At 56.1% G+C, this 24,235-nt stretch overlaps 1 protein-coding gene across 2 annotated transcripts in view; it reads left to right on the top strand.

Annotated features, from left to right (window-relative positions):
• The first annotated feature begins 656 nt into the window (after positions 1–656).
• RAI1 (retinoic acid induced 1) overlaps positions 657–24,235 on the top strand; it is a 118,586-nt gene continuing 95,007 nt past the window's right edge. For both annotated transcript variants that reach the window (XM_074319793.1, XM_019715716.2), the window contains exon 1: positions 657–1,123. The gene's annotated coding sequence lies outside the window, so the exon portion shown is untranslated. The remainder of the gene's footprint in view (positions 1,124–24,235) is intronic.

The raw sequence follows: 24,235 nt of genomic DNA, 5'->3' as shown, positions 1-24,235 counted from the left end.
CTTGCTCTTCCCGCTACCAGGGATGCTCTGCCCACAGCACGTTCCTTCCTGCTATTCAGTTCTCTGCTCCAATAGGCCTCCTTCTCACACTCCCAGCTAAGTAGCTGCTACCCTGTCACTTCACTATCTTATTCCTAGAACTATCACTCCCTGCAATTATCTTCTTTTCATATGTAAGCATTTGTTTGCTGTCTGTCTCTTGCCACCAGGGCACCAACTCCAAGACAGCAGGAACCACTTATTTCTGTTGATTCCCCAGCGCTTAGCAAGGGGCCAGGTGCCCAGTAAGTGAAGACATTTATGTCTGGCCTGTTGAGTTTAGAAGCCGAAATGTTTCAAAAGAAGGTCACAGTGAGTGAGGACTAACGGCGGGGTGAGGGTGGGAGCCCGGCCTAGCTACCAGACCCTCCAGAGACTGGAAGCATCTGAGAGCAGGATGCCGGTCCAAATCCTCTGACCGAGGTACCAGCGGTCACCCCAACCCTCGTCCCGCGGCTTTCCCAAACCCGAGGCGGAGCGTGAGAATCCTTGAGGGCTCCACCGGGACCCCACCGCCAAGTTTCCCTCCCCCAAGGCTGCCGGGCGGGCGGGGGGACGCGCTGTGGGGCGCGCGGACCGCCAGAGGGTGCTGTCGGGGCGCTCACGGCCCACCTGGCGCCCGGGGCCGCGAGCGAGCGCAGCCAGGCCGCCCGGGAACTTTTTTCCTCCTGCTCTCGCTCTCCTTCTCCCCCCGCGCGTCGCCCGCCCGCTCGCTCTTCCTGTGCCGAAGGGATCGCGTTTACCCGCGGCACCAGCGGACACCAGGCAGACCCGGCCGGGTGCGCGGCCAGGGCACGGTCCCAGCGCCGCCGACTCCGCGCCTCGGGGCGCCGCCCCCGCCGGTGGCTGGGCTGGGTGAAGCGAGTTGGAGAGCGAGGCGGCGGCGAGGGCTAGAGGCGAGCCGAGCAGGCCGCCCTGCCCGCGGCCCGAGCGCCAGCGCGAGGAGGGGGCTGCCGCGGCCCACCTTCCTTCCTGCCTGGCTGCTGGCCGGTCGGGCCGCGGCGCCCTGACCCCCAATGGCCTACGGGGCCTCCAGGCCGCGAAGTCACAGCACCAGACACAGAGCCCCCGAGTGAGCGGCGAGGTGAGCAGCGAGTGCCAGGGCGCGGGTCGGGGAGGTGGGGTGGGGGGGCGCGAGGCGTCGGGATTCCAGGCCGGGTGAGGAATGGAGGCGGGTTCCGGGGCGAGCGCGCGTTGGGTCGGCAAGTAGGGGTCCGCGGGGCCATTGCTTTGTGTGGCGTGGGGGGTGCGCGAGGTCATCAGATGGCCGTCTGGGGAGCTGCAGGGTGGGGGCGCCCTGCGCCGCGGAAGAGGGTCTTCCGGAAGATTTGTGTGCCTGGCTGGGGTCGGTTCGTGGCGTGGGGGCGCCAGAAGCGCGGATCGAGCGTGGCCGGGGGCTCTGCGCGCGCCGGAGCGCGGAGTGTTTGCCGAGCGTGGGGTGGGGACATGGGCATTCGCCTGGCGCTGAGAGCAAAGCTTTGTGAGTGCGTTGGGTGGTTGGGGGGCGGGGAGCCGACGTCTCCATGTGGGACTTGGGGCCTGGCGTGGGCCATGGCGTGGGAGCCAGGGCCGCGAGGGGCAGGGAGGGCCTGCGTGGGGAGATGGGGCGCAAAGCGACTCAACTAGGTCCCCTCGTGCGTGCCGCGGTTCCCGGGCCTGTGTGCAGGCCCCGCGACCTGGCAGGAAGCGGCCCCAGAGGCCCGGGGAGCTCCGACGCAGGCCCAGGGCGCGCGGGCCCTACGGAGGGTGACATTACGGTCGGGGGCGCCGGACATGCGACCCCCGTGTCCCCGGACAGTGACGCGCCGGCCAGTTCATGGACCCTGCGCCTTGGAGGCAGGAGACCGAGGAGACGGACTTGGGGGCTGAGCGCCAGGCGTCGTCGTTGAGTGTGGCAGGGGTGAGGGAGTGGCAGGACACGGGGGTGACATTTGGAGCTTTGGTCGCGTCGGGGGCCGCGGAGGAGGGGCGGAGGGGAAGCGAAACATCAGCTAGGCCTGACGCCGTTGAGGCCCCAGCTTCCTGGGGCGTCCGTTTTCTCAGTGAGGGGTTTCCTTCTTGGGGCTCTTGGTCCTCAAATCCACGCCAGGGACGGGAGTGGTGCGCTCCTCTTGGGAGCCCTGGGTGGAGGGAGCGCTGGGGTTTGGACTCTGAATCGATAAACCCAGTGTAACAATGCGCTATCGGGGTGGGGGGGCGGCTGGGGGAGGGGAGGCAGCGCGCCTGAATGGCGGACCCGAGCTCAGAGCTTCCCGGCTCGAAACACTCCCTCCCTAGCGCCTGCCCAGTGGTTTCGGCAGGCTCTGATTCAAAGACCCACGCGGGACCGCACGCTTCCCTCCCACCCAAAGTGTCCGCCCCCTGCCTTATTTGTCTTCCAACGCAGCAGTGTGTTGAGGATTCAAGGGCATTACATCTGGTTGCAATCCAGTTTCATGCCGCTGCTGGGCTGTTAAGACCTTGCGCTGACGTCAGAGCAGGGAAACTACTTCTTTTTATTTTATCTTTTTTTTAGTTGTCTGCTGCCCTGGGTGGGGTGGGGGGCGCCGGGCGGGTTAGGGGAGCTGTGATGTGGAGGCACCAGTGCCAGAGGAGCCCCAAGCTGGGGGCTTGCTTCTCTCCCCCCACCCCATCCTGCATACGGACCTGACTCTGCCTGGGGTCAGGCTCAGCCTAGGTGGGGGTGGCCCTCTGTGCAGACTGAGTGGAGGCCTCTTCCAACTGAGCACACAACTGCGTTTCCAGAGGCTTCCCTAGGACATGGCCCTCTCCATCTGGAAGCTGGAAAGGAACCTTCTAGTTTTCCACCCCTCTCCCTTGACACAAGGGGGTGTACGGGTCCCAGGAGTATCCAGGAGGCAATTCTTAGGAGCAAGAAGAAGTGGCCTTTTGGGTGACACAGAGGAATAGACATAGACATTCTGTTCCGGCGGAGGCTCAACCCCAAAATTCTGGCAAAGGCTCTCACAGGCAAAAGCCTTGGAGGGAAGGAGAGTGTATCAACGAGTGATCCAGGCCCCAGAAACCAGCTGTGGAGTGGGCTAAATAGAACCTTTCCCAACACCCAGGCACCCCTCTGGCTTTCTAAACAGAGGGAACTCAACCCTGTCCAAAGCCATCTTTCTCTCTCCCTGGACCAAGGTGCTCTTGCAGGCAGGGCCCTTGTCTTATTCCTCGTTCAACTTCCAAGTCCGGATCAATGGCTTTCAAACTCTTGATGGTGACCTGTGGTAAGAAATACATTTTAGGTCACAGTTCCACTCACTCCCAACTGTATATAACTGAAATAAAAGTTTATTGAAATAACTCTTTCTTCTACTTTGTGAGTTGATCTGATATTTTCTGTTCTAGTCTATTTGATTTTTTTTTTTAAATTGCTGGTTGCAGCTCACAAAATTGATTTCATAATCCACTAATAGGTCATATCCAGAGTTTGAAAAAACAGGCCTAGAAAATGAATGTGGCTTCTGTGCATTCAACAAACATTAAGAGGCCCTAACAAATTGTCTTTTTTTTTAATTACTCATGTAACACATGGATTTTTCTCATTGTGAAAAATGCAGAAAACCCAGAAGTATGTAGAGTTAAAAGTGCCCTTTGCACTCTCCACCCTCTTCACAAGTAACCTCGGTTAACAGAATCCTCCCAGACATTTTGCTTCTCACTTACATGTGCATCGATCATAAAAATACTTAGTTTTCTTTTTTCCAAAATGAGGACATACCTCGGGCTCTTGTTCTTCAACTTCCTTTTCCATTTGTACCTGCGAGGTCACAGGGTGAAGGTGCTTCAGGACAAGGCTGAGGGTTGACTTCTGGTTCCACCACTCACTGAATGAGTCATTTACCTCTCTGTGCCTCAGTGTCCCTATCTGTACAATGGGAATAATAACTGTCCCAGCTTCACAGGACTGTAGTGAAGATTTAATAAGTTAATCCATGTAAACATATATGGAACCCTACTTGTCCCTAGAAATGCCAGTTGCCACCACTGTCATTATTATTATTACTGTTCTGTTTCCATGGCAGCCCATGTATGCACCTCGTTGCTTTTAATAGCTGCCTGTGGCTGTGGCATGGATATTTCTCCGCCCCTCCGATGTGTAGCTCTGCAGGGAGGGAGGAGGTGGAGGCGTGTGCACAGCAGTGTGCACTGGGCAGTTTCTGTGAGAGAGGCCCCTGGGCTCACTGGTCCCAAGGGAGCAAATATTTTCCAGGGACCCACTGTTTTTGAAGTCCTGTGCTTAACGCAGCTGCCTCCAAGAGGTAACAGCCCAGTAAGTGAATGAGACCCAGATAATACCCGAGGGGACCAGCATTGTCGTGGGAGCTTGTGCCAGGGCACAGGCAGGAAACAGTTCCCCCTGTGAAAGCACCGGTCAGGTGTTATTGGGGATGATGAGGGAAAACACAGGGGGCAGCATCTTTGGTAAGACTTGCCCAAGTGAAGAAAAGCAGAGGGAGATGCTGTGTGATTCAGTTCCAAGATGGGTGGAACAGACAACCTGAGCTTTAGGATTCAGGGGCAAGAGTGCCCAGTCTTGGCCAGAGTTGGGCCTTTGTGGAGGTGGGGGCTTCATTTAAGAGGGGGCTTGCACCAGGGGCTTCCAGCACAGGTAGGTAAGAATGAGAGGGGCGTTCCTGGCAGAGAGAACACACCGGCATGTCTTTGGAGGCTGAAATGGACGTGGCCTGTCTACCATGGCCAAGAAGGGTGGCGTTGGATCAGAAGGAATGGTAGCGGAAGAAGCTGGGCTGTTGCTGGGGCCTCCTCACCTCCATCCTGTCCCCTCCGAGCGAGCCACACCACCAGACCGACCTTTCTCAACCACAGCAGAAACTTCCAAGGGCTTAGGCTGCCTTCAGGATAAAGGTGCCGCCCGCCCTAGTCCTTCCCGTGCTGCAGCCGCCCTTTCTGGCATCCTGCGTGTGCCCTGCCCCCTTCAACCCCTTTGCCCTCCTGCCATAGCGCAGCCCTGCTTCCCAGGGTCAGCCATGGATATCCCTGCCTCTGTGCATTTGCTTGGCCTGTTCCTTCCACCTAGGATGCCTTTCCCCTTCTTCCCTGCCTCCCAAGACCAACACAGACGTCCCGTCTCCCCCTGCTCTGCTTTCCCAGGCAGGATGAGTCATCTCCCTTTGTCTGTACCCACGGCACAGTGTTTATCACGGAATTATCAGTAATTCTGTTAGTGTCTGTCCTCCCCATGAAGCTGGAGCATCTAGGCCTGAAAGCACCCCCGACCCCCCACCCCACCCCAGCTTCCCAGCCCCAGTGCCAAGGGCGAGGCCTGAGACATGAAGACGCTCAGAAGTGCTCCCTGACAGTAAGGGCCAGGTGAGGTGGGCAGGTGAGAGCCCGAATCGCGTCTGTGGGCCCTGTGAGCCTTAGCAGCAGCATGCGGGGTCTGCTGCTCAGGGGACTGTTCTGTCTGACTTAAGAGGAAACAAGGGAGGCCAGAGCAGGGGTCTGGCCCCCCAGGCTGCTCCCTGTGGCGGGCTGAGGAGAAACTGGCTTATCCTGTTTCCCCTGGGATTGAGGAGATGGTGGAGCCAGAGCTGTGCCCTGTGCCTGGGTGGGCCACTGGGGAGCTGAGACTGGAATGTGACACCAGGGAGGGGAGCGGGAGGGGGGGCCACGGGCTAGAAGCAGACTGGGGCTTAGCTGGCAAAGGAGAGGTTTTGTTCTGTTGGTTCTTGTGAAGTGTGTGGTGGCTATAGAGAGACAGGTTGGGGGTGGGGAGAAGGAGATGAGGTGGGAAAAGAGGGAAAAGAAGGCAGAGGGAGGAAAGGGAGACGGGGAGAGAGGGAGACAGGGAGGGGATGAGAAAGACATGAGAAAGAGGGAGGGAAATGTCCTTGTTGCTGAGTAGTACGCTTAGAATTGGGAAAGAAATGTCCAAGAGCACTAGCGTTCCCGTGACACTGGGCACTCATTCATTCGTCCAACCGTCCCTCCATTCAGCAAAAATTCCCTCAGTGTTTTCTCCCTCAGCCCTGGGCGCACTCTGGCCCCAGAGGTGAGCGTGCTTGTGGTCTGGCCTTCCAGGCCCTTCCAGTGTGTCTGGGCCAGGCAGACACGCAACATCTAGTTTTTGCACAAAGTGATCAGGCTCAGGAGAGAAAGCACCCAGGATGCTGTGGAGGGGGGCAGGGGTGAGTCCTGTGGGGGAGGGACAGACGCAGCAGGGCCATGTGTGTGTGTGTGTGTGGATGGGGAGCCGATTGTAAGGGTGTAGAGCCCGGGCTAGTTGGGGGCATCTCCCCTCTCCTCTTGGGCCTCAGTCTCACCTGTAAATTGAGAAGGGTCAACTGCTTGGGCTGAGAAAATAGGGGACGCAGTAGAGAGGGCTGACAGGACAGGGGCAGGGGGCTTGCTCAGAGTGTGGACAGGCCCCAGGCTGGGTGTCTCCAGGGAGGATGGGCAGACTCCAGGGCAGCTCCCTCCTGGGCGATGGCACCGATCCACAGGGCAGGATGGTGGGAGAGACACTGGATTTGGAATCAGGAAGAGGTTTAGTTCCAGCTGCTGCTTAAGGCAAGTCACTTCCCTCCCCGAGCATCAGTTTCCTCTCCTGTCAACATGAGAACATTAAGTGCTGTAAGCATTAAATGTGACGATGCTGTTGGCATGGAAAGCATGGAGGCCCTGAGCTTGGGGTCATAAACACAGGCTCTGGGGTTAGGCCAGCCTGGGTTCAAATCCAGGTACCTGCTGTCCTCTCTGAAGCTCCATTTCCCCACTTTAAAATGGGCATAATCACAGGCCCCTCCTAGTTATGCTTAGCATATGTGGCTGTTACTCTTATTGCTAAAGGACTTTGTATGAGGAGGAGACCGCTGTTCTTCCTCCTTTCCCCTTCACGCCAGGTTGCCTCTCAATCTTTCCTGAGGTAACACTGGCGAAAGCAAGGTTTCTTTTCCGCCCAGGTTGAGGCAGATGGACTGATTGGGTCTTTGTTCCACAGTGGGGCAAGTAAGAATTATAGTTTTCTGGCCAGTTTCTGTTTCCAAAGGGGGCTTTGCCCCAGCGGTGTGCATGTACCCGGAGAAAGCATCCAAGAACTTAGGACTTTGGCGGCAGTATTACCACAGTCATTCATTTGTTCACTCATTCATTCATAAATCACATTGCACAGCAGGGTGCTGGGAACACAGCCATCAGTGTGATGCACTTCTAATACAGCATAGTGAACAGGCACGTGCGTTTTGTAGTTCAACTGCCTGGGTTCAGATCCCGGCTCTGCCCCTCACTAACCTGGGCAAGCTACTTATTTCTTTTACTCAGTTTCCTCATCTGTAAAATGGGGGAAATGATAGCACCTACCTCATTAGGGTTGTCGGGAGAATTAGTGAGTTAATGCAGATGAAATATTTAAACAGTGCCTGCTACGTGGAAAGTGCTAGAGAATGGTTCCTTCCCCAACATTATTTTTGTTCCTGCCTTGAAGAATCTCACAGACCAGCTTGGTGCTGAGGGAGGTCAGTCCCAGCCAGGGCTTTCCTAAGAGGGATGACACCTGGGAAGGGGGTGGCAGCGCTCCAAGCCAAGCGCCTGCCCAGGCAGGCCAACTTCTTGAATCAGCACTCCTAGCTGCTTCCTGGCCTTGTCGGACCTTTCCATGGGGACCTGAGCCCGTTCTCTGTAATGGGAACTCAGTGGGTGAGGGTCAGGCCTGACAGTGGGGAGGTCCTGCGAGGGCCTTACTCACCCAGAAAGGTCTAACTGCCTGGCATCAAGCAGGCTTCAGACTTTAAGATTTTTAGTATCAAGTATTGAAGCTGTTTTTTTTTTTTTTTTTTTTATTAACATCCTCAACTGCCAGACGCCACCAGACCATGTCTGGGTGTCTTTAGGCAGGTCCCTCCATCTCTCTGAGCCTCTATTTCTTCATTGATCGAATAGTAGAAATAATAGTACCTACTTCATACTTTTGTTTATAAGAGGATTAAATGAGATGATGCACTTAGCTGTACTTGGCACATAGCAAAGTGCTTAATAAATGTTGCCTATGAGTAATAATAATACTCAGAAAATGTAAATGTAAATTAAAAATCACCTAAAAGATTTCTTCTTGGGGCTACACCTCCTTAGAGATGTGAAGTTGTAAACCTTCACCAACCCCATAGGACAAAGAATTACTACAAGGACTGGAAAGACACTGAGGCCCAGAGAAGTTTAGCTACTATGGCAAAGTCACACAGTAATCGAGGGCAGAGTAGGGAAGGGGAACCACACTGGGTTTTAGTGCTGTGCTCTCCGATGCTTTGATAGTTATTCTTTCAGCAAATAGTTATGTGCAATCAGCACACATATATAGCTGAGGTCACATGGGTCTGTCTTCTGGAAGCTTCTGGTCTGATAGAGAAAATGAAATATATACATGATTATAATAAGCCAATAGGTAAAGTAAAAATCGCTGGGGGAGGACGGGGAAGAGCCATGCATTCATTCATTTGGGGTAGGGGACACTGGGTCAGGCCTTAGAGCAGTGGTTCTCGTGGTCCAAAAGTCCCGAGGGACAAAATCCTCAGGGGACATTTGGACCATGTCTGGAGACGTTTTGGTTGTCTCAACTGGGGAAGTGTTGGCATCTAGTAGGTGGAGGCCAGGGGTACTGCTGACGCCTATGATGCACAGGACAGCCTCCACAACAAGTTGTCTGGCCCAAAATGCCAACAGTTCTGGGGGTGTTGAGAAACCTTGCCCTGGAGAAATGGTAGTGACCAAGTGGATGCCACCCCTGCCCTTTTGAAACTTACAGTCTGGTAGGTGAGCAAACATTAAAGAAATAATTGCATATATGTGGATTTAATTGTAATTATGTTGCCAGCTAAGGAGATAAGGTGCGAAGTGCGGGAAGAGGCTTTCTACTTCATGGAGGGGAGGCCATGGGCTAGGTCTTACCAGGCGGAGGGCACAGCCAAGCAAAGGCTCGGAGGCAGGAAGTTAAAAGGTGTATTGTGGGAAGGGCAGACACCTGGTGTGTCTGAGGAGAGCAGAAAATGAGCCAGCCTCAGGAGCTTCTAGAGGCGGGGAGAAGATAAAGGTCCTCTCACCTTTGCCTTCTTTGAGGGAACTACAACTCCCAAGCATGCTGTGTTCTGGGGCACTGAGCTGAGGGGGCTGCAGAGGCCTGGTGGGTGGGACAGAGTGCTGCCCTCCTTGTGGGGGCCCAGCCCCTGCCCTTTCTCTCCATTGCATCCCTCTGATAGGTGGAGAGGCAGGAGAGAGAAGAGGAAGAACAATATTTTCATTTCAAACACAGATAGGGGTGGGGGAGGTGGGAAGGAATCCAGTTTAGGATACCTTTGAGACAAGCACAGAAAATCCCCACTGTGGCCCTAAATAGAACTAAAAACAGACGTTTTGCCAAATCAGACTTAATTGAGTGGCTTTCTCTTCTTGAGTCCGGCAGGATGTGGATGGAGCTGGCTTTCTTCCCTTGGGGTGACATTGTCCTCTGGGGCCCCGCCCTGGCTAATTAAACATAGAGGCTCTGGTCTCCTGGGTGGGAGCGGAGCTTGGGGAACTCAGATTGGCAGCCCTTGACCTCAGCCTGAGCATTCCAGAGGGCCAGAGATGGTGACTGGGGGATGCCTGGCAGCAGGGCCCGATGGGGGAAAGGAAGTGGGAGAGGCCTGGTTCCTCTAATAAGTGAATGCCTGTCTTCGGATGCTGAAAGGGATCATGGAGAAAAGCTATCATTTAATGAGTGCCTGCTATTATGCTGGGCATTGAGTGGTCCTCTCTAAGCCTTATTGACTGCCCTATACAGATTGTCAAGGAAACTGAACCTCAGAGAGGTTAAGTGACCTGCTTGAGGTCACACAGCAATCAAGTGGCAGAGCTGAGATTGGAGACCACATCTGCTGGGCTTAAAAGCCAAATCCTGCCTGCTGCTCACTCACCTCCTCATGGGGTCACTCATCCATTCAGCAGATAATCACTGACTTTAAATTTCTGGAGCTTGGAATCAGAAGTGAGCTTGAATTCTGACTGAAGCAGTTTTAGTCTCTGTGGCTTTCTCTCTTGGAGCCTCCTGTCAGTTGTCAAGTGGGCATAATCATTCTTTTATCCTAAAGTTGCTGTAAGGGTTAAACTCTGTACCGAAGGGGACTGGAAGGGGAAGAGGGAGGCCCAGGGAGGGTGAGGGAGGTTAGGACCTGCCCCAGGCCACCCAATGTGGTAGGGCACACGGTAAAAGTGCTCTGGGTAGAGGGAGCTGGTGAGATTGTGGTATCTTTGTGCAGTATCAGTATTGGGTTTCTTTATTTGAACAGGGAGAGGGCAACCCCCCTCTGCAGGTAGAGAAGGTGGTGTGGAATGCGGGTGTTTATTTTTCTTTGCCTGTGAAAGCCCTGTTTCACCTCAGGCTGATAGGGCTTCCCAAGACACTGCAGAGAGAGATCTGCTGGGGTGGGCACTGACAGGGTACCCCCCAATGCAGCCTGTAAGCCCTCATCCCAGAGCCTGGGATACCTAGGAACCCCCATAAAGAGTGAGGGGTGGGTGAGGGCCATGAAACCAGGGCATCCCTCCGCCTCCTTCAATTCAGCCATCCTGGTCCCATTCATTTCCTTATCTCCTGGCAGCCAGTGGGTTGCTGGGAAGTCAGGGGCAGCCTTCCTAATGGACAAACAAAACAAGCCGTGCTCACAACAGGAGAGGGGAGGTTGGCTGGGCCTCTCTGGCTCCCCTCCCCCTGCCCCAGCCCCTGGCTAAAGCATCTCTCTGGCTCCACCCAGCTGGCACCCTACATTCTGAGAGAAAGTGGGGGGACTGCAGAGCCATTCTGGTCATGCCACCTTGGCTGGGCATCCCTTGCACTGGGGAGGTGGATTCGAGGAATGATAGAAGGATGGGGCGGCTGAGAGTCAGGGCTTGCTGGAATGGCTGCTCCCTCCTTCCCTCCAGCTGGCGGGGAAGGCAGCTTGGAGAGGAAGCCAGGCCGGCAGGTAGCAGAGAAAGACATCGGATCCAGAGGGAACAGCAGAGAAAGCAAACAAACAGGGCTTTGTGTGGCTGCAGATTGGCGGCTCAGAAGGGAAGCCAGGCCCGTGGTAGTGGGGAGGGGGAGGGGAGGGAGGCCCGGCCATTGCTCTGGGCCTGAGATAAGCAGCTGGAGCAGCCCAGGCTGCGCCGCCCGCGAGTAGGGAGTGCCACCCTATGTGGACAGGCGTCTGGAGTCACAGCCTGGCTGAGTCCCAGCTCTGCCACTTCACTCCCTGACAGATCTGGGCTTGTTTGCCCACCGCCCCTGGGCAGTCACTCGCGTCAAGGACTCGGGAAGATTGTCATCTAGCCCAGCAGTGTGAGCTCCCATCCTACCCTTGTCCCCATTGTTGCGGGGAGGACACAGGGCAAGGGGATCAGGGTCTGCAGGGGAGCTGCCAGCTTAGCTGTGCCTCCTGGAAAGGCAGGGATGGCTGCTCAGCGCTGGGGCTCTGATGGCAGCCATCCTGAGGGGGAAACAGGTCCACGCCGTCCAGTCACACACACCTGAGATGTAGGTGCGCAGAGCCTGGCAGCTCAGGCCCCTGGGCCTGGGAACAAAACGTCCTCACTGCACTGAGGGTGGAGGCGCACGGGGTCGGGGCAGGGACAGAGCCGGGAAGGCAGGGCCTTCTTGCAGAGGGGGTGAGGAGCCATCTTGGGGGGTGTCAAATTCTGGCTCGAGCGAGGGCAGCCCTGCTGAGGCAGGATAACTGTCAGGCCAGACGCGCAGGCAGCTCGATTGCGGCCTCCGGGGCCATTTCCGCTCCGCTCCCCGACCTCGAGAGGGAGCGGTGAGAGGGCGAGCTCCGGAGCTTCCTGCCCGCCCCTCCGCTCCCCGCCCGCGGCGCCCACCATCTTGGTCACGCCGGGGCCTCCTCCGCGCTGTTGGATCAGACAAGCCCCGGCCGGTAGGCCCGCCCGCGACGCCGAGAGGGGCGGGGCGGGGCGCGGCGCACCCGTCGCCATGGCAGCGGCCCGTCCCGGCGTGCTCCGCGGGGCTGCGGACCGGGCTGCCGAGGCCCCGCCCCTTCGCCGCACCAGGGTCTTTCCCGGAACCCAGGGCTGTGGGCGGCGGCTCCCAGGCCCGCGCTGCGGCCCGCGGCTCTTCCGGCGCTGGGGTCCTGGGCGGGCGGCCTGGGTGCGCGCTCTGCTCGCGGAGCCCGGCAGCCCCACGCCAGGGGCCGCGGAAAGACGGCCAGGGTAACGGGGAGGCTGCACGCCACCTCACTCCCGCCGTCGGGGGGCCGCTGAAAGTGGGGGCGGCCTCCGGCCCACACTGCCCCGGAGCTGCCGCCTCTAGGGCTCCAGTCGGCCCTTCCCCGGGGCTGCCCACGGGCCAGGCGTGCCTACCCCAGCCCCAGAGCCGGGGAAAGGAGGCTGTGGCTGCGGGGACGGCATCTCCATCACACACCATGTCCATGTCCGGGCCCGGACCCTGCCGCCCAGCCGGCCCCTGCAGCACCGGAGCCGGAGCACCGGCCTCTGGTTGGCAGCCACCGGTTGGACTGTCTGGCCGGGAGGCACATTCCTATCTCCTGAGTTCGGGTGCCCGCCTGCCCTGGGGGCAGCCTCTTCGGGAACTTTGCTGCCAGCTCAGCCCCGCCTCCACCCCACCCCCTTTCTGATGCCATTAGTCCCCAACGGGCGACTCCAGAGTCACATTCTTTCCCCAGGCTCTTCAGCGGCACCTGCTCAGCTGACCTCTGTCCGTTTCTACCTGGACTGGGCAGGCAGCTAAATTGAATATCAGCCTCTGGGTCTTGGAAGGGAAGGGAGGTCATGTGCCTGTTAGGCAGCTCTCCTTCGGCCTCTCTCAAGCCTCACCCAGGGCACACGCACGAGGACAGTGAGAAGGGGCTTCAGTTGCAGCAGGAGGGACTCGGGCTTGAAATCAAAAAGAATTTCCCAGCTCTAAGCATTTTAAAAATATTACCAGATTATTAATATGTTGATTTTAGAAAAACCTAAAAATAAAACAAGTACAAATTTCCTGTGATTCCACTCTTAGGACATAACCATTGTCAACATTTTTCTGTAGACATACAATAAACATGATAAATATAATAAATATAAAATATGGAGTCATGCTATATTTAGTTTTGTAAGGCACTTGGTGGTTTTAATAGCTTTTTTTTTCTCACTATAAAAGGAGGACAGGCTTATTATAGACTTGGAAAATATGACAAATTAAAAGAAAAACAATTCACCCATACTCTCAGTCTCCAAAGGTCGCCATATTTGACTTTTCTTCCCCTCTCCCCACCCCCTTCCCATTCATGGGGGGTTTGGTTGGTGTTTTTTAAGTATGCCATCACTCCTCCTTTATATACCATTTGATATCCTGCTTTTCTCACTTAATGTTGTATAACATGCTCCTTTTTCCTGAGTCTGTGGGAGTCTTGAGAGGACTAGAACCACATTCTTGAGAGAGCTTTGGGAAAAAGCCAGACTGGATGGTCACTTTGACTTTGTTTATCCTCTCCGCATCTGCGGACACCAGGAGCCCTTCACCATTGCCACTAACTTTGATAAGCAGCTTGGACCAGGGAGCCTGCTTGCTGGGGCCAAGGAGGCCACCCGGCCTGGACAGGGACATTGAAGACTTACGGGCCCAGTTGAGATTCAGACTCCAGCATCAAGGGGCTCTAAGCCACCCCAGATAGGCAAGGCTGCAGGGAGGGAGGTCTCAGACATCAGCCTCATCTGGGTCCTCTGCCCAGCCGTGCCCAGACTCAAAGACCCCTTCTTAGTCCTGTGACCCATCTTCTCCCTCTCTGTCCTAGGAGCCAGTTGCTGCTGCCCTGGGCTCCTCAGCCTCTCCCTGGGGGCATGTGGCCCGCCCAGCTGCCCCCGAGGCCCAGCTCTCGCCCATCCCTGCTGCCAGGCCTTCTCCCCCATTCCTGAACAGTTTGAGTCTAACACATCCAAGCCCTGCGTGAAACAGGCCTTGGAAAAATCACAGTTGCCAGGGATGGATTGGCATTTAAAAGGCATCCAAGGCCTGGTGGGGGGATAGGGGAGCCGAAGAGACGAGAATGCAGGGCCCTGTTCAGCTGAGTAGCAGCTGAATTTAGTGGATGGAAAAATCACAGAATGCCCCTTTCCCTGGGAATAATGCCCCACTGGCCATCACCTGCCACCACCACCGTCTGCTCTCCGAAATGAAAAGATGCGGAGGGATGTTGTGAGCCTACAGCCAACGGCCCTGTAAATTATATTCTCTTAACAGGTTTATTCATTTATAAAATATTTAAGACCCGTTTCGTTTTACCTGTAGCAAGGAGGCAGCTAGGTTGGGGCTGAGATTGATGCTCTCAACGTGATTTATTTATCTGGGTTTGCTCTTCTGGACTGGGTGCTGCCTTCCCTGTAGAATGGCAAGATGGGTGTGTGTCTGTGTGTGTTCCGGGCTTCTGGCCTGTGTGTGCACAGCGTGTGTCTGTGTCCGTTTTTGTGACTGGGGGGGTCTGTACATGGAAGGGGTGGTGTCCAGTAACACACACATCTCAGGTATGTGTTACTGGACACACATGGTTCCTCCCAGTGCCCAGAGCCAGGGTTGCACGGTTGCTGCATTCAGGCACACGTAAGTCTGTCTGTGTTGGATTCGTGAGTATGTGCCTGTGTGTGTGAAATGTGCGTATAGTGGGGGTGTCTGTGTGACTGGGACATGTGTGTGTGTAGAGGGGAAATGAGCTGAGGGGGTGGGTTTGTGTGAGCATGTCTTGGGTGCTCGTATGTGTGGTGGTATCCACAACGCTGGGGGTCCAGTACCTGTCTGAGTGTCAGCCTGTGTGGTCGTCCGTATGTCCTGTGGTATGAGGCCTGTTCCTGTGTGCATGTGGAGTGTGGTATAGGACTTATCCCTGTTCTGTATCAGTGTCAGAGGCAGTGGCCATTGGCTGGGTTGCCCGGCATCTGCTTTCCCCCCGGCTTTGGGCACTGGGAGGAACTCGATGTCAGGCAAAGCTGTTCTGTTCTGCTGTGTGGCTCTGGGCTTCAGGCTCTAGGAAGGACTGGCTTTGGGACCTGAAGGGACACTGACAATCCCTGACCCTCTTCCAGCAGAACTGGGCCTTCTCTGCCCTGTGGCCCAGAGACCAGAGGGAACTCCGGGGTCAAAGTGGTCCAGGCCCACATTTCACAGATGGAGAAACTGAGGTCCAGAGGGCATACAGCCTGTTAGTGCCCAAGCCAGGACCCTAAGGCAGAGCACAGCTCGTGCTCCATTACTCTGCTTTGGGGGAGCCCCTCCCTGGGCCTCAGTTTCCTCTTGTGTTCCCAGGTCCCTGTGCTCTTCTCACCCAGAGCATCAGGACTGGAATAACCAAGACACAGAGGAGGCAGGGGTTTGCCGAGGATCACTCAGCAAGTTGAATCCAGCCAGGAGGCAGGCAGCAAGAGCGAGGAAGGATGGGGAGATCCCTGCTCTGTGCCTGGAGTCCCAGGAGCAAGTCCTAGCTCTGGGAGCGACTCTGCACTTGGGGCGTTGTCTCTGACCCTTCCCCAGCTGCAGCCCCTGGCCCAGATGGGGCCTAGTGGCAGGCATTTGGTTTTCCTCAACCTTTTGACAGCCCTCAGCTCCCCCACCCCCACCTTAGCAGCTAATGGGCCTGTCACTACTTTCCTAATGAGGCTGCCTAGGGCCCCCCTGGGACAGATACCTTTGCAGGCCAGCCAGCAGCTGAGGGGGTGGGCCAGTCTCAGGGTCAGGCTGGGAAGAGTGGGGCCGAGCCCTTCTCCTGCCTTTGCTGCCCTCCAGCCAGCTCAACTGTTGGGGCAAAAGCCCATGCAGGCCTCTGAGCCAGCCGAGCGGGGGTCGGTGGTGCCGGAGGACTCCGGGACACAGGCACGCCCATACCAGCACTCGTTTTTCTTTAGCACTGTAACTGTAGTAATAATACTTCATCTAGTGGACAGATATGTTTGCAGGCCTACTGTGTGCCAGGACTGACATCAGCCATGATCTGGTGTTCATAATCCCTGCCCTTGGGGAGGTTTGGCCAAGGGGCGAAAGACAGTTAATCAAATAATCAAGTTATTTGTGTCATTACACGCTCCTGTATGAGAATACATGTTTATCACAAGCCAAGACAGAGGCACGCAGAACACATGCAGAGCTTCTCGCGGCTGAGGGGTGCTCTCGGGCACCCGAAAGGCTCAGCTAGGACTTGAATGAGTCAGGAGACTCAGATTCTTGCTGTGTGGCCCCAGGCCCCTGCCCACCTTCTCTGGGCTCCTCAGGGGCTGGAAGTTTCCTTCTAGCTTCATCTCTGAGTGGAACTCAGGCAGCCTGTGTCTCCTCTTCCAGTGCTCTTTGCCCTCCCTGCCAGGGCCCTCAAGACATCTGCCAGCAACAACCTTGACTTTGGAATGCCTTAGGCACTGCCCCAGGGGATGCCGGGAGCCACAGCACAGCACAGCTCCTGCCTCAGGCTCCACCTGCCATTTCATCTTAGCCCTTTTGCTCTCACAGAGCTACCCTCTGGGCCAAAGGATGCCTGGAAGAGATGAAATGAGAAAAGTCCCTGTTCCCCCACGACGCTAGAGGAAGGCATTTATTTATGCACTCATTTGTTCACGTGCTGGACAAGTGTTTCTTGAACAGCTATTAATTGCCAGGCACTGTGCTATGTGTTAGGCCGAGGTGGCAAACTATTGTCCTCCTGCCCTGTCCTGCCCACAGAACCATTTTGAAGGCCCACCCAGTGTTTGGGAGGGACAAAAATAAAATGAGTTGGTAGTGAGCAGTCTTTGGGTGATTTCACCCCAATTTTCAGTTTACAGCTCATTTGGATTATTACAGCCTGCTTCCCTCAGGGCTTTGATTGGTGGCACTGGCTACAGTCTGATGGGTCGCAGAGGGTTGGCACAGCCACCACCTAGCCACAGCACCCCACCCCCCCCACCAGGGAATAGGAATGCATCCCTCCCAGCCAATACGCAGTGTGGTTATGAGCCCAGCCTCAGGAGCGAGGGTGCCCAGGTTCAAATTCTCCCCTGGGCTTTCCACCAGCCAGGAGGCCTCAGGTAACTCTAAATCCCTCTCCGAGCCTCAGTTTCAGCCTCTGGAAATGGGAATAGCAATAGTAAGTACCCACTAGCTCCAGGACCTGCTGGGGGATCACTAAGAGAGAATTTTTAAGTGCTTAACACTGGCTTAAGTGTTGGCTGCTACTCCTGGTATGTTGAATGAGAACCATTTGCAGGCTGAGACCTGGTTTGAGCTCCCTTGTTGGGGGACTCTGTGTGAGTCACGTGGCACTTCCAGCTCCGTTGGACCTCCTCCCTCGCCCTCCAAAGACCTATTCTTGGGACCTGGTTAGGGCCCCCGAGGTCGGGTCCAGGCCCACACACCCCTCCCAGGCAGGCCTGCCCCAGCGGGCCTGTGGCGCGAGCTAGAGACCCGGGCCCGGCTCGGGCAGCCGCCCCTCAGGCGCTCGCCCGCTGCCCCTCAGGGCTGCCGCCAACCAAGCGTCTTCTCGTTCTTATGCTAATGAGCTGCATTAATGCTTAACGGCGGCGAACGCGCGGATTTAATTGCACCTGCCCGGGCCGCAGGCGGGGCCGGACACGGGAGCAGCTGTGCGCCCGCCCCACGGCCTTAATTACCTGGAAAACGGCGCCTGGCGGGGCGCAAGGGGCGGCGGGGCCTTGGCGGGCTGAGCCTCCCTCCCGGCCGCGACCCAGCCCTGCTCATCCCCGGAGCGCCGCGCTGAGTGGGAGTAGGGTTGTTTCTTTAATTTATCGCCTCCCTCAGTGGAGACCTGCTCTGCTGGCGGCGGGGTTCAGTCGCACTGCGGCCCCTGCCCGCCTGCCTCCCGGCGCTGGCCAGTCTGGCGTGGCATTCAAGGCCCTTCAGGACCTGCTGCTGCCCGCTGACCAGGTGCCACCCTGCTCTGCCCCAGCAGTACTCGTGGTGGTTGCTCAGTATGTCCCAGGCGCCTTGGAGGACTTCCCATGTGACCTCTCAGAGGCCCCCGAATTCTCTCTCTGCCTCTGCCTTACCTCCCTTGCCTTTCAGAAGCTGTTCCTGTTGCGGGGAACAAAGGCCCCTCTCCCTCTCTCACCCTTGAAATCCATCCCCTCCAAAGTGAGCCTCTGTTGGAGGGCGGAGCAGCCCAGGGTAAGCGGTGTCTGGGTGTGTCCTGCCCCCTTAAAACCACAATTCCTTGAGGACAGGCTGGTCTGACTGCCCCCTCTCTGGGTTCCAGCTGGGGATGGCACAGGGGTTGGGGGCTGCAATGCTGCCCTGAGCCCTCTACCCAGACTGGGGACCCTGGGAGCTGTAGGCAATGGTGGGGCCTCAGGGAAGCCTTGAGAATTAAGGTGTTCTCTGTGGGACCTGCCTGTGCTCCTCCCCACCCCCACCAGGTCAGCCACTGGGTGGGGCCTCAGGCCAGGAGACCTGCATCCCCTTCTCTCTCCCTCAGTCTCCCCCTCCCCCCCTTTTGTGCACAGGGAAAGTTAAAGGGAAGAGGCAGTAGGTGACCCTGTGATGGGGTTTCTCTAAGATGGCCCCCTTCGCAGTCCCCTCCCTTCTCCACTCCTGTGTGCCCCCTGCAGTCCCTCTTGCCCTCTGGTCTGTACTGAGTGCGCTCCTGTATGGTCTCTCTGTGCCATCGCAGAGATCGAATGGTAAAGCAAAACGCAGTGTTCACCTAGAGACCACTGGCCCTGGCCCTACCCTGAGTTAGGAAATGCTGGAGCACAGAGGGCGTCAGATTGGGGCTCTGCCCTCCAAGGAATCCTGTCTGGGCGAGGTGGCCTCAGAAAGGAAGACTTGTTCTCTGATGTAAAAAGGACCAATTCAGAGTCAGCAGAGGACTGTCTTTGAGTCTAGATTGGGAAGGTTGGCAGAGGCTTCTGAGCTTGGCCTGGAAGAAAGGTAAGCACGAACTAATCAGAGGGGCTGGGAACAGCATTCCAGGTAGGGGACACTGGAGCAAAGGCCTGCGGCACAGCATTGCCTGATACAGTAAGGGAGAACCACAAAAAGCTGGAGCTCACTAGAGGGTGGTGAGGCATGAAGCTGGAGAGGTGGGCAGAGGTCCCTTTAACACCCAACACCCTTCAGCAGCTATTTCCAAGAGGGCCAAATTCAGGCCCTCTGATGGGACGCAGGCCTGTGCCACCCTCCTCTCCTTAGGGCGCAGCCTAGCCTCAGTGTTTCCTCCCCACCCGTCCAGCCCTCAGATGTTGACTGTGGGTTGATTGTGCGCACAGTTGGGGGGTTGGCAATAACCTGTGTGAGCTTATGGCACTGGGGCCTGCTGGGTGGGCCTCTTCTGGTTTGTTGGGGTCCCAGCATGCCTGGCCTTCAGCCAGAACTGGGCACACTCCATCTCCGTCCGCAGATGTCCTTGCAGACAAGATGGAGGTGAACGGGCAGGCTGCCAGGGGCGTCAGGTGGCATCACAGCCGGGCAGACAGTCCTCCCTGATTAATGAGGTGGTGGAAACCTGGAGGGAGGTCTCTACTGGCATGCCTCAGGGCTCTGCCCTTGCCCGGTCAAGGCAAAGAATGAGGCCTACATGGGTCGAGCAGCCTATGTGCCAGGCTCTGCAGGAAGCTCAGTACTTGGTAGCTTGTCAGCACCCATCAGGTGGATTCTGGTACTATCTCATTCTGCAGATGGAGACATTGAGGCTAGTAGGGGTGATGTAGTGTACCCAAAGTCCCTCAGCTGGGAAGTAGCAGAATTGGGCCTTGAATGCAGGTCTGTACAACTTCAAAGCCTGTGTTTGTAACTAATGGGCTGGGCTGCATCAATAACGCCCGTTATGTTTGTGCTGGACTGGTGGGCTCATGGGATGGTGGGGCCATGCCCCTTCATTTCTTTCTCATCGTGGTTGGCACAGTGCTTTGCATATAATAGGTGCTCAGTAAGTGCTTGCAGCCTGGGTGATCGGGACAGTGAGCTATGCATAGGGTTCCTCACTCCGGCTTTCTGCCTCTACCCCCAGGAGCTGTGAGGCAGGGAGCTGACGGGGTAAGGCTCCAGGCTTTCAGCAGAGGGTGGGCTCAGCGGAGGCTGGCAAGGACGGCTGCCCTTGGAGACTGGGCTGATGAGCCAGCCACAGTGTGAGCCAGGGGCACTGCTTGGGGCATGGATGCTGACGGGGGGTTCGGATACAGGTGGGAGCCCTTTCTGACCAAGCTCCTAGGCATTGAACCTTTGGGAGGGACCATGTGAGAGAAGCATTCTTCGGCAGCCAGAGCCAGGGTCCTTTCTGGTGTGGGTGCCCCCCTGTAGCTCTGGAAAGATGTTAATCATGATCTGGGGCTCAGGTGGATGGGGGGGAGTTGGTGGACAAAAAAAAAAATGAGTCACAGTCATAACGGCCACAACATTTGTTGAGCACCTACTATGTGTCAGGTATTGGGTACCTCATCTGTTGATGATAACCCCATTTTACAGATGAGAAAACCAAGTCTCAGAGAGGTTAAGGTCACAGAGCAAAGCTGGGGTCTGACTCCAGGTGGGTCTGTTTTCAGCTCCACTGATATTTTTTCTTTTGTTCCATGTCACTCTCCACAGACCCCCATGTGGCTTCTCTGAAGACCCCAAGGCCTGTTTTCAGAAATCCTAGATGTATAACCTTGGAGTAGAGATGAACTTCCCTCTGTTCCTCTGGCCTCCTTGGTGGGGCTGGTCTTGGGAGCTCAGCCCAACTCGTCAGAGAGTGGCCCAGGCAGTCGGGACCACAGGTTTGCTGGGCCAGGAGCTGGGGACCTGACCTTGGTGGACCCGCCTGCCAGGAAGGTGCAGTGCTCATGACCACCTTCCCTCCTAGCGGCCCTGGCTGAGGCTGAGTGTGCCCCAGACACCCACTGCTGATGGGGCGGTTGAGGACACTCAGGCCACAGTCGATAGATTTGTGATCCTGTCTCGGCCCTGCAGAGCCCCACCATGTGACCTTGGCCAAGCCGCTGCTCCCTCGGAGCCTCAGTTTCCCTCTTAGTAACACTTAGGACTGCCTCATCACCTCCAAAGATTCTAGCATTGAGAATGGGATGTGGCAGAATGAGGAGGCTGTTTTGGGGGCGCAGTCAGTATGGCACTCTGCGTGGTGACTCCTCGTCTGTCCAGGCGGTCGGTCCTTAACCCCCAGCCCGTCTGGTGGAAGAAGCTGAGAGCCTGTTCTGCTGCGCGAGGACTGGAGTCACACAACCAGGAGTTCTGGCCTTGGCTTCCCCACTGACAAGCTGTGTCACCTTGGCGAGGGCTTCCCTGGGCTTGTTATCGCATCTGGAAAATGGGCATATTCATGGTATTGGTCTCAGAATAAGGCCAACAGTATTAAGTGAAACTCCACTTCAAGTCCTCAGACTCCTCAGAGTCCAGGCACAGGTAATAGTTGATAAGTGGCCTCTGCTGCTTGTATTGTTGCTGGTGTTATTAGAGGTGTCATTAGAGCTTTGGCTACAATTTCCGCTTCTTCATCCTCCCAAGCCCACGGGAGGACCTTGCTTCCTGGACATTCTGTGGCCCCTGGGGTCATGTGAACAGTGCTGGCCAGTGAGATGCGTGTCTCTCCCAGGCCGAGCGTTTCTCTGCTACGTTGAGATGCCAGAACTCTCTCCTTAGGCAGCCCAAGGTGTGACTGCTCAGTGAGCAGAGGCCTTCCTGCCACCCTGCTGGATGTGTGGTGTGAGCAAGAAACAAACCTTAGTTGTTTTAAGCCCTTGAGATTTGAGGGTTTTGTTATTCAAGGCCGATGCCCACCCAGGGCCCATACAGGAGAACCCTGAGCTGTAGTGGAGACCTGGCAAAAAAATAGAACTTTATTGTTGACCTACTGTGTTTCCCTGAAAATAAGACCTAGCCGGACCATCAGCTCTAATGCGTCTTTTGGAGCAAAAATTAATATAAGATGTGGTCTTATTTTACTGTAATATAAGACTAGGTATAATATAATATAATATAATATAATAATATAATAAAATGTAATACTGGGTCTTATATACCCAGCGGATTGTCCGGCTGGGTCTTATTTTTGGAGAAACACGGTATTTCTAGAATTATTCCACTCAGAGTCTCACTCATTTATTTACTTTCTCTAATTTGTTTACATCATTCATTCATTCAGCTAATGTCTCTTGGGCATCTGTTTCATAGGCCCAAGGGAACCCACAGAGTCGCATGGCATGGCCCAGAGGGGATAGAGCTGGCCTCCCTTGTGGGGCTCAGAGGTAGGGGTTGCTGAAAGGGCGGGGTGCCCGTCAGACTTGCAGACTCAGGAAGAGGGAAGGCATTCAGGGCAGTGGGTCCTGCTTGACAAAGGCTGAGAAGTGGCAAGAGGCCTGGGCAGTTGGGTCTGGCCAGCAGGGAAGGGGCCAGGTAATGGCCAGGCTGGAGGGAGACTCTGGCCTTTGGCCCAGCTCTGGGCTGAAAGATGGGCATGAATCATGTATAAATGCAAGGCCAGTAGTCGGAGGGAGGGAGACCAGGTAGGAGGCTGGGCCAAGGGTCCGGGTGGGCAAGGACTGGACAAAGGTCTGAAGAGGAAGTGCAGTCACCCCAAGAACTCAGAGCTACGTGGCCAGTTGTCATGGGCAGCACCCGCCATCTGGGCGAGCAGTGGCTGGATGCGGGCACCCTGCACAGTGACGGGGAAGGTTTGGGGAATCAGTGCAGACTCAGTGCCTGAGCACTGTCCAGGGGAGATGGCCAGGATGCAGGTTGCTTAGTGGACTGAACATTGAGGGAACATGAGAACCACCTATCTCCTGCCCAAGAGCAAACCATGGATTGGGAGGTGGGGCCTCAGCTGGGAGGGGGAGGCACATGTTTCTTCCTTATGCCATCTCAGGAGAAAAAAGAATCGAAACTCCTGTAGGGGGAACTTCTGTTTTTTTTTAAGATTTCACCATTCAAAGGGAAGTTTTCCTGTCTTGAATAACGGGGTGTTTTACTCATTCTACAAGTGTTTATTGAGTCCCTACTATGTGCCAGGCACTGTTCTAAGTGCACATCAATGAACAAAGCAGAGATCCCTGCCCTGGTGGGAGCTTTTGTTCTGGTGGGAGGATATTAGAAGGCAGTAAATGCAATGAGAAATAAAATAGAGCAGGGAAGAGACTCGGGCGTTGGGGAGGTGTTTGCAGTTTTAAATTGGGGAATTAGGAAGGCCTCACTGAGCAGGTGACCTCTGAACAAAGACCTGAAAGAAGTGTGTGAACCTTGTGGATATATGGGGGGAGGGCACTGCAGGCAGAGGGAATGGCTGTGCAAAGGCCCTGAGGCAGAAACGTGCTTTGCATGTTGCAAAAATAGCAAAGGCGCCAGTGTGGCTGGAGTGGAGTGAGGGAAGAGGGTTCCCGAGAGGCCTCCAGGCCATGGCCAGGACTTTGGCTTTTATGTTGAGTGAGGTGGAGGCCATGAGAGGCTTGCCCTGAGCTGATTTAGGAGTTCATAGGCTCCCTGGGGACTTGAGGAGGCCATGCAGAGCACGGAGAGAAGGAGAAATTTCCCGAGGTCCTCAGGCCCAACCGCCTGACATAGGCCTCGGAAGCCGCATGGGCCAAGCTGACCCTCCCCCCACCTCCCAGAAGTGGAGAAGTGGGGACCCCAGCCTCTCAGGCCTTGCCCCTGCCACCCTTGGCCCTCTTCCTCCTCCGGCAACTGCCTTTCCCTGCACCCTCCTCTCCGTTCCCTTTGCGGCCCACCTGCGTCCTCCTAATGACTCCTCAGCCTATGGGTCCTCGCCAAGCGTACATTGCCCTAGAGGTGGCACCAGGGCTGGGGGCTGGCCCTCTCCCCAGGGGTAGGCCCCTTGATGAACTCTGGGAAGCTTAGCAGCCCCTTGTTTCTCTAACAATACAAGTGCGCACTGGCCTAGGCTGAATGGACAAAGAAGTGGTGTCCGTATCCTCGCATCCTCCCCTCCGTGCTGCCCTCTCACAGAGGCGGGGCTGGGGCGCCAGGTGGAAGCCCCTCCCCGCCTACAGAACAGGATGGTGACATCTTAGCTCCCGAGGTGGGGTCTGGACTCGGTGGTGAATGGTTCGTTGTCTCCCATACCTTGCACTGCTGCTGTGACGTCCCCAGACAGCTTGTCACTTGTCACATTTGAGACTCAGGGACTCTCCATGTTCCTTGTGTCCCTATCCCTTACTGATGGCCATGTCTTACTTACCCACACTCCCCTCCTAATAACCCAGGGTTCCAGACAAGCTAAGGGGTACAGAGCAA

The sequence above is a fragment of the Rhinolophus sinicus genome, linkage group LG15 (genome assembly GCF_036562045.2).
Source record: "Rhinolophus sinicus isolate RSC01 linkage group LG15, ASM3656204v1, whole genome shotgun sequence".
In the NCBI taxonomy this organism is placed as follows: Eukaryota; Metazoa; Chordata; class Mammalia; order Chiroptera; family Rhinolophidae; genus Rhinolophus; species Rhinolophus sinicus.
The sequence above is the reverse complement of the archived record's forward strand: the minus strand, read 5'-3'. Positions and strand labels throughout refer to the sequence as shown.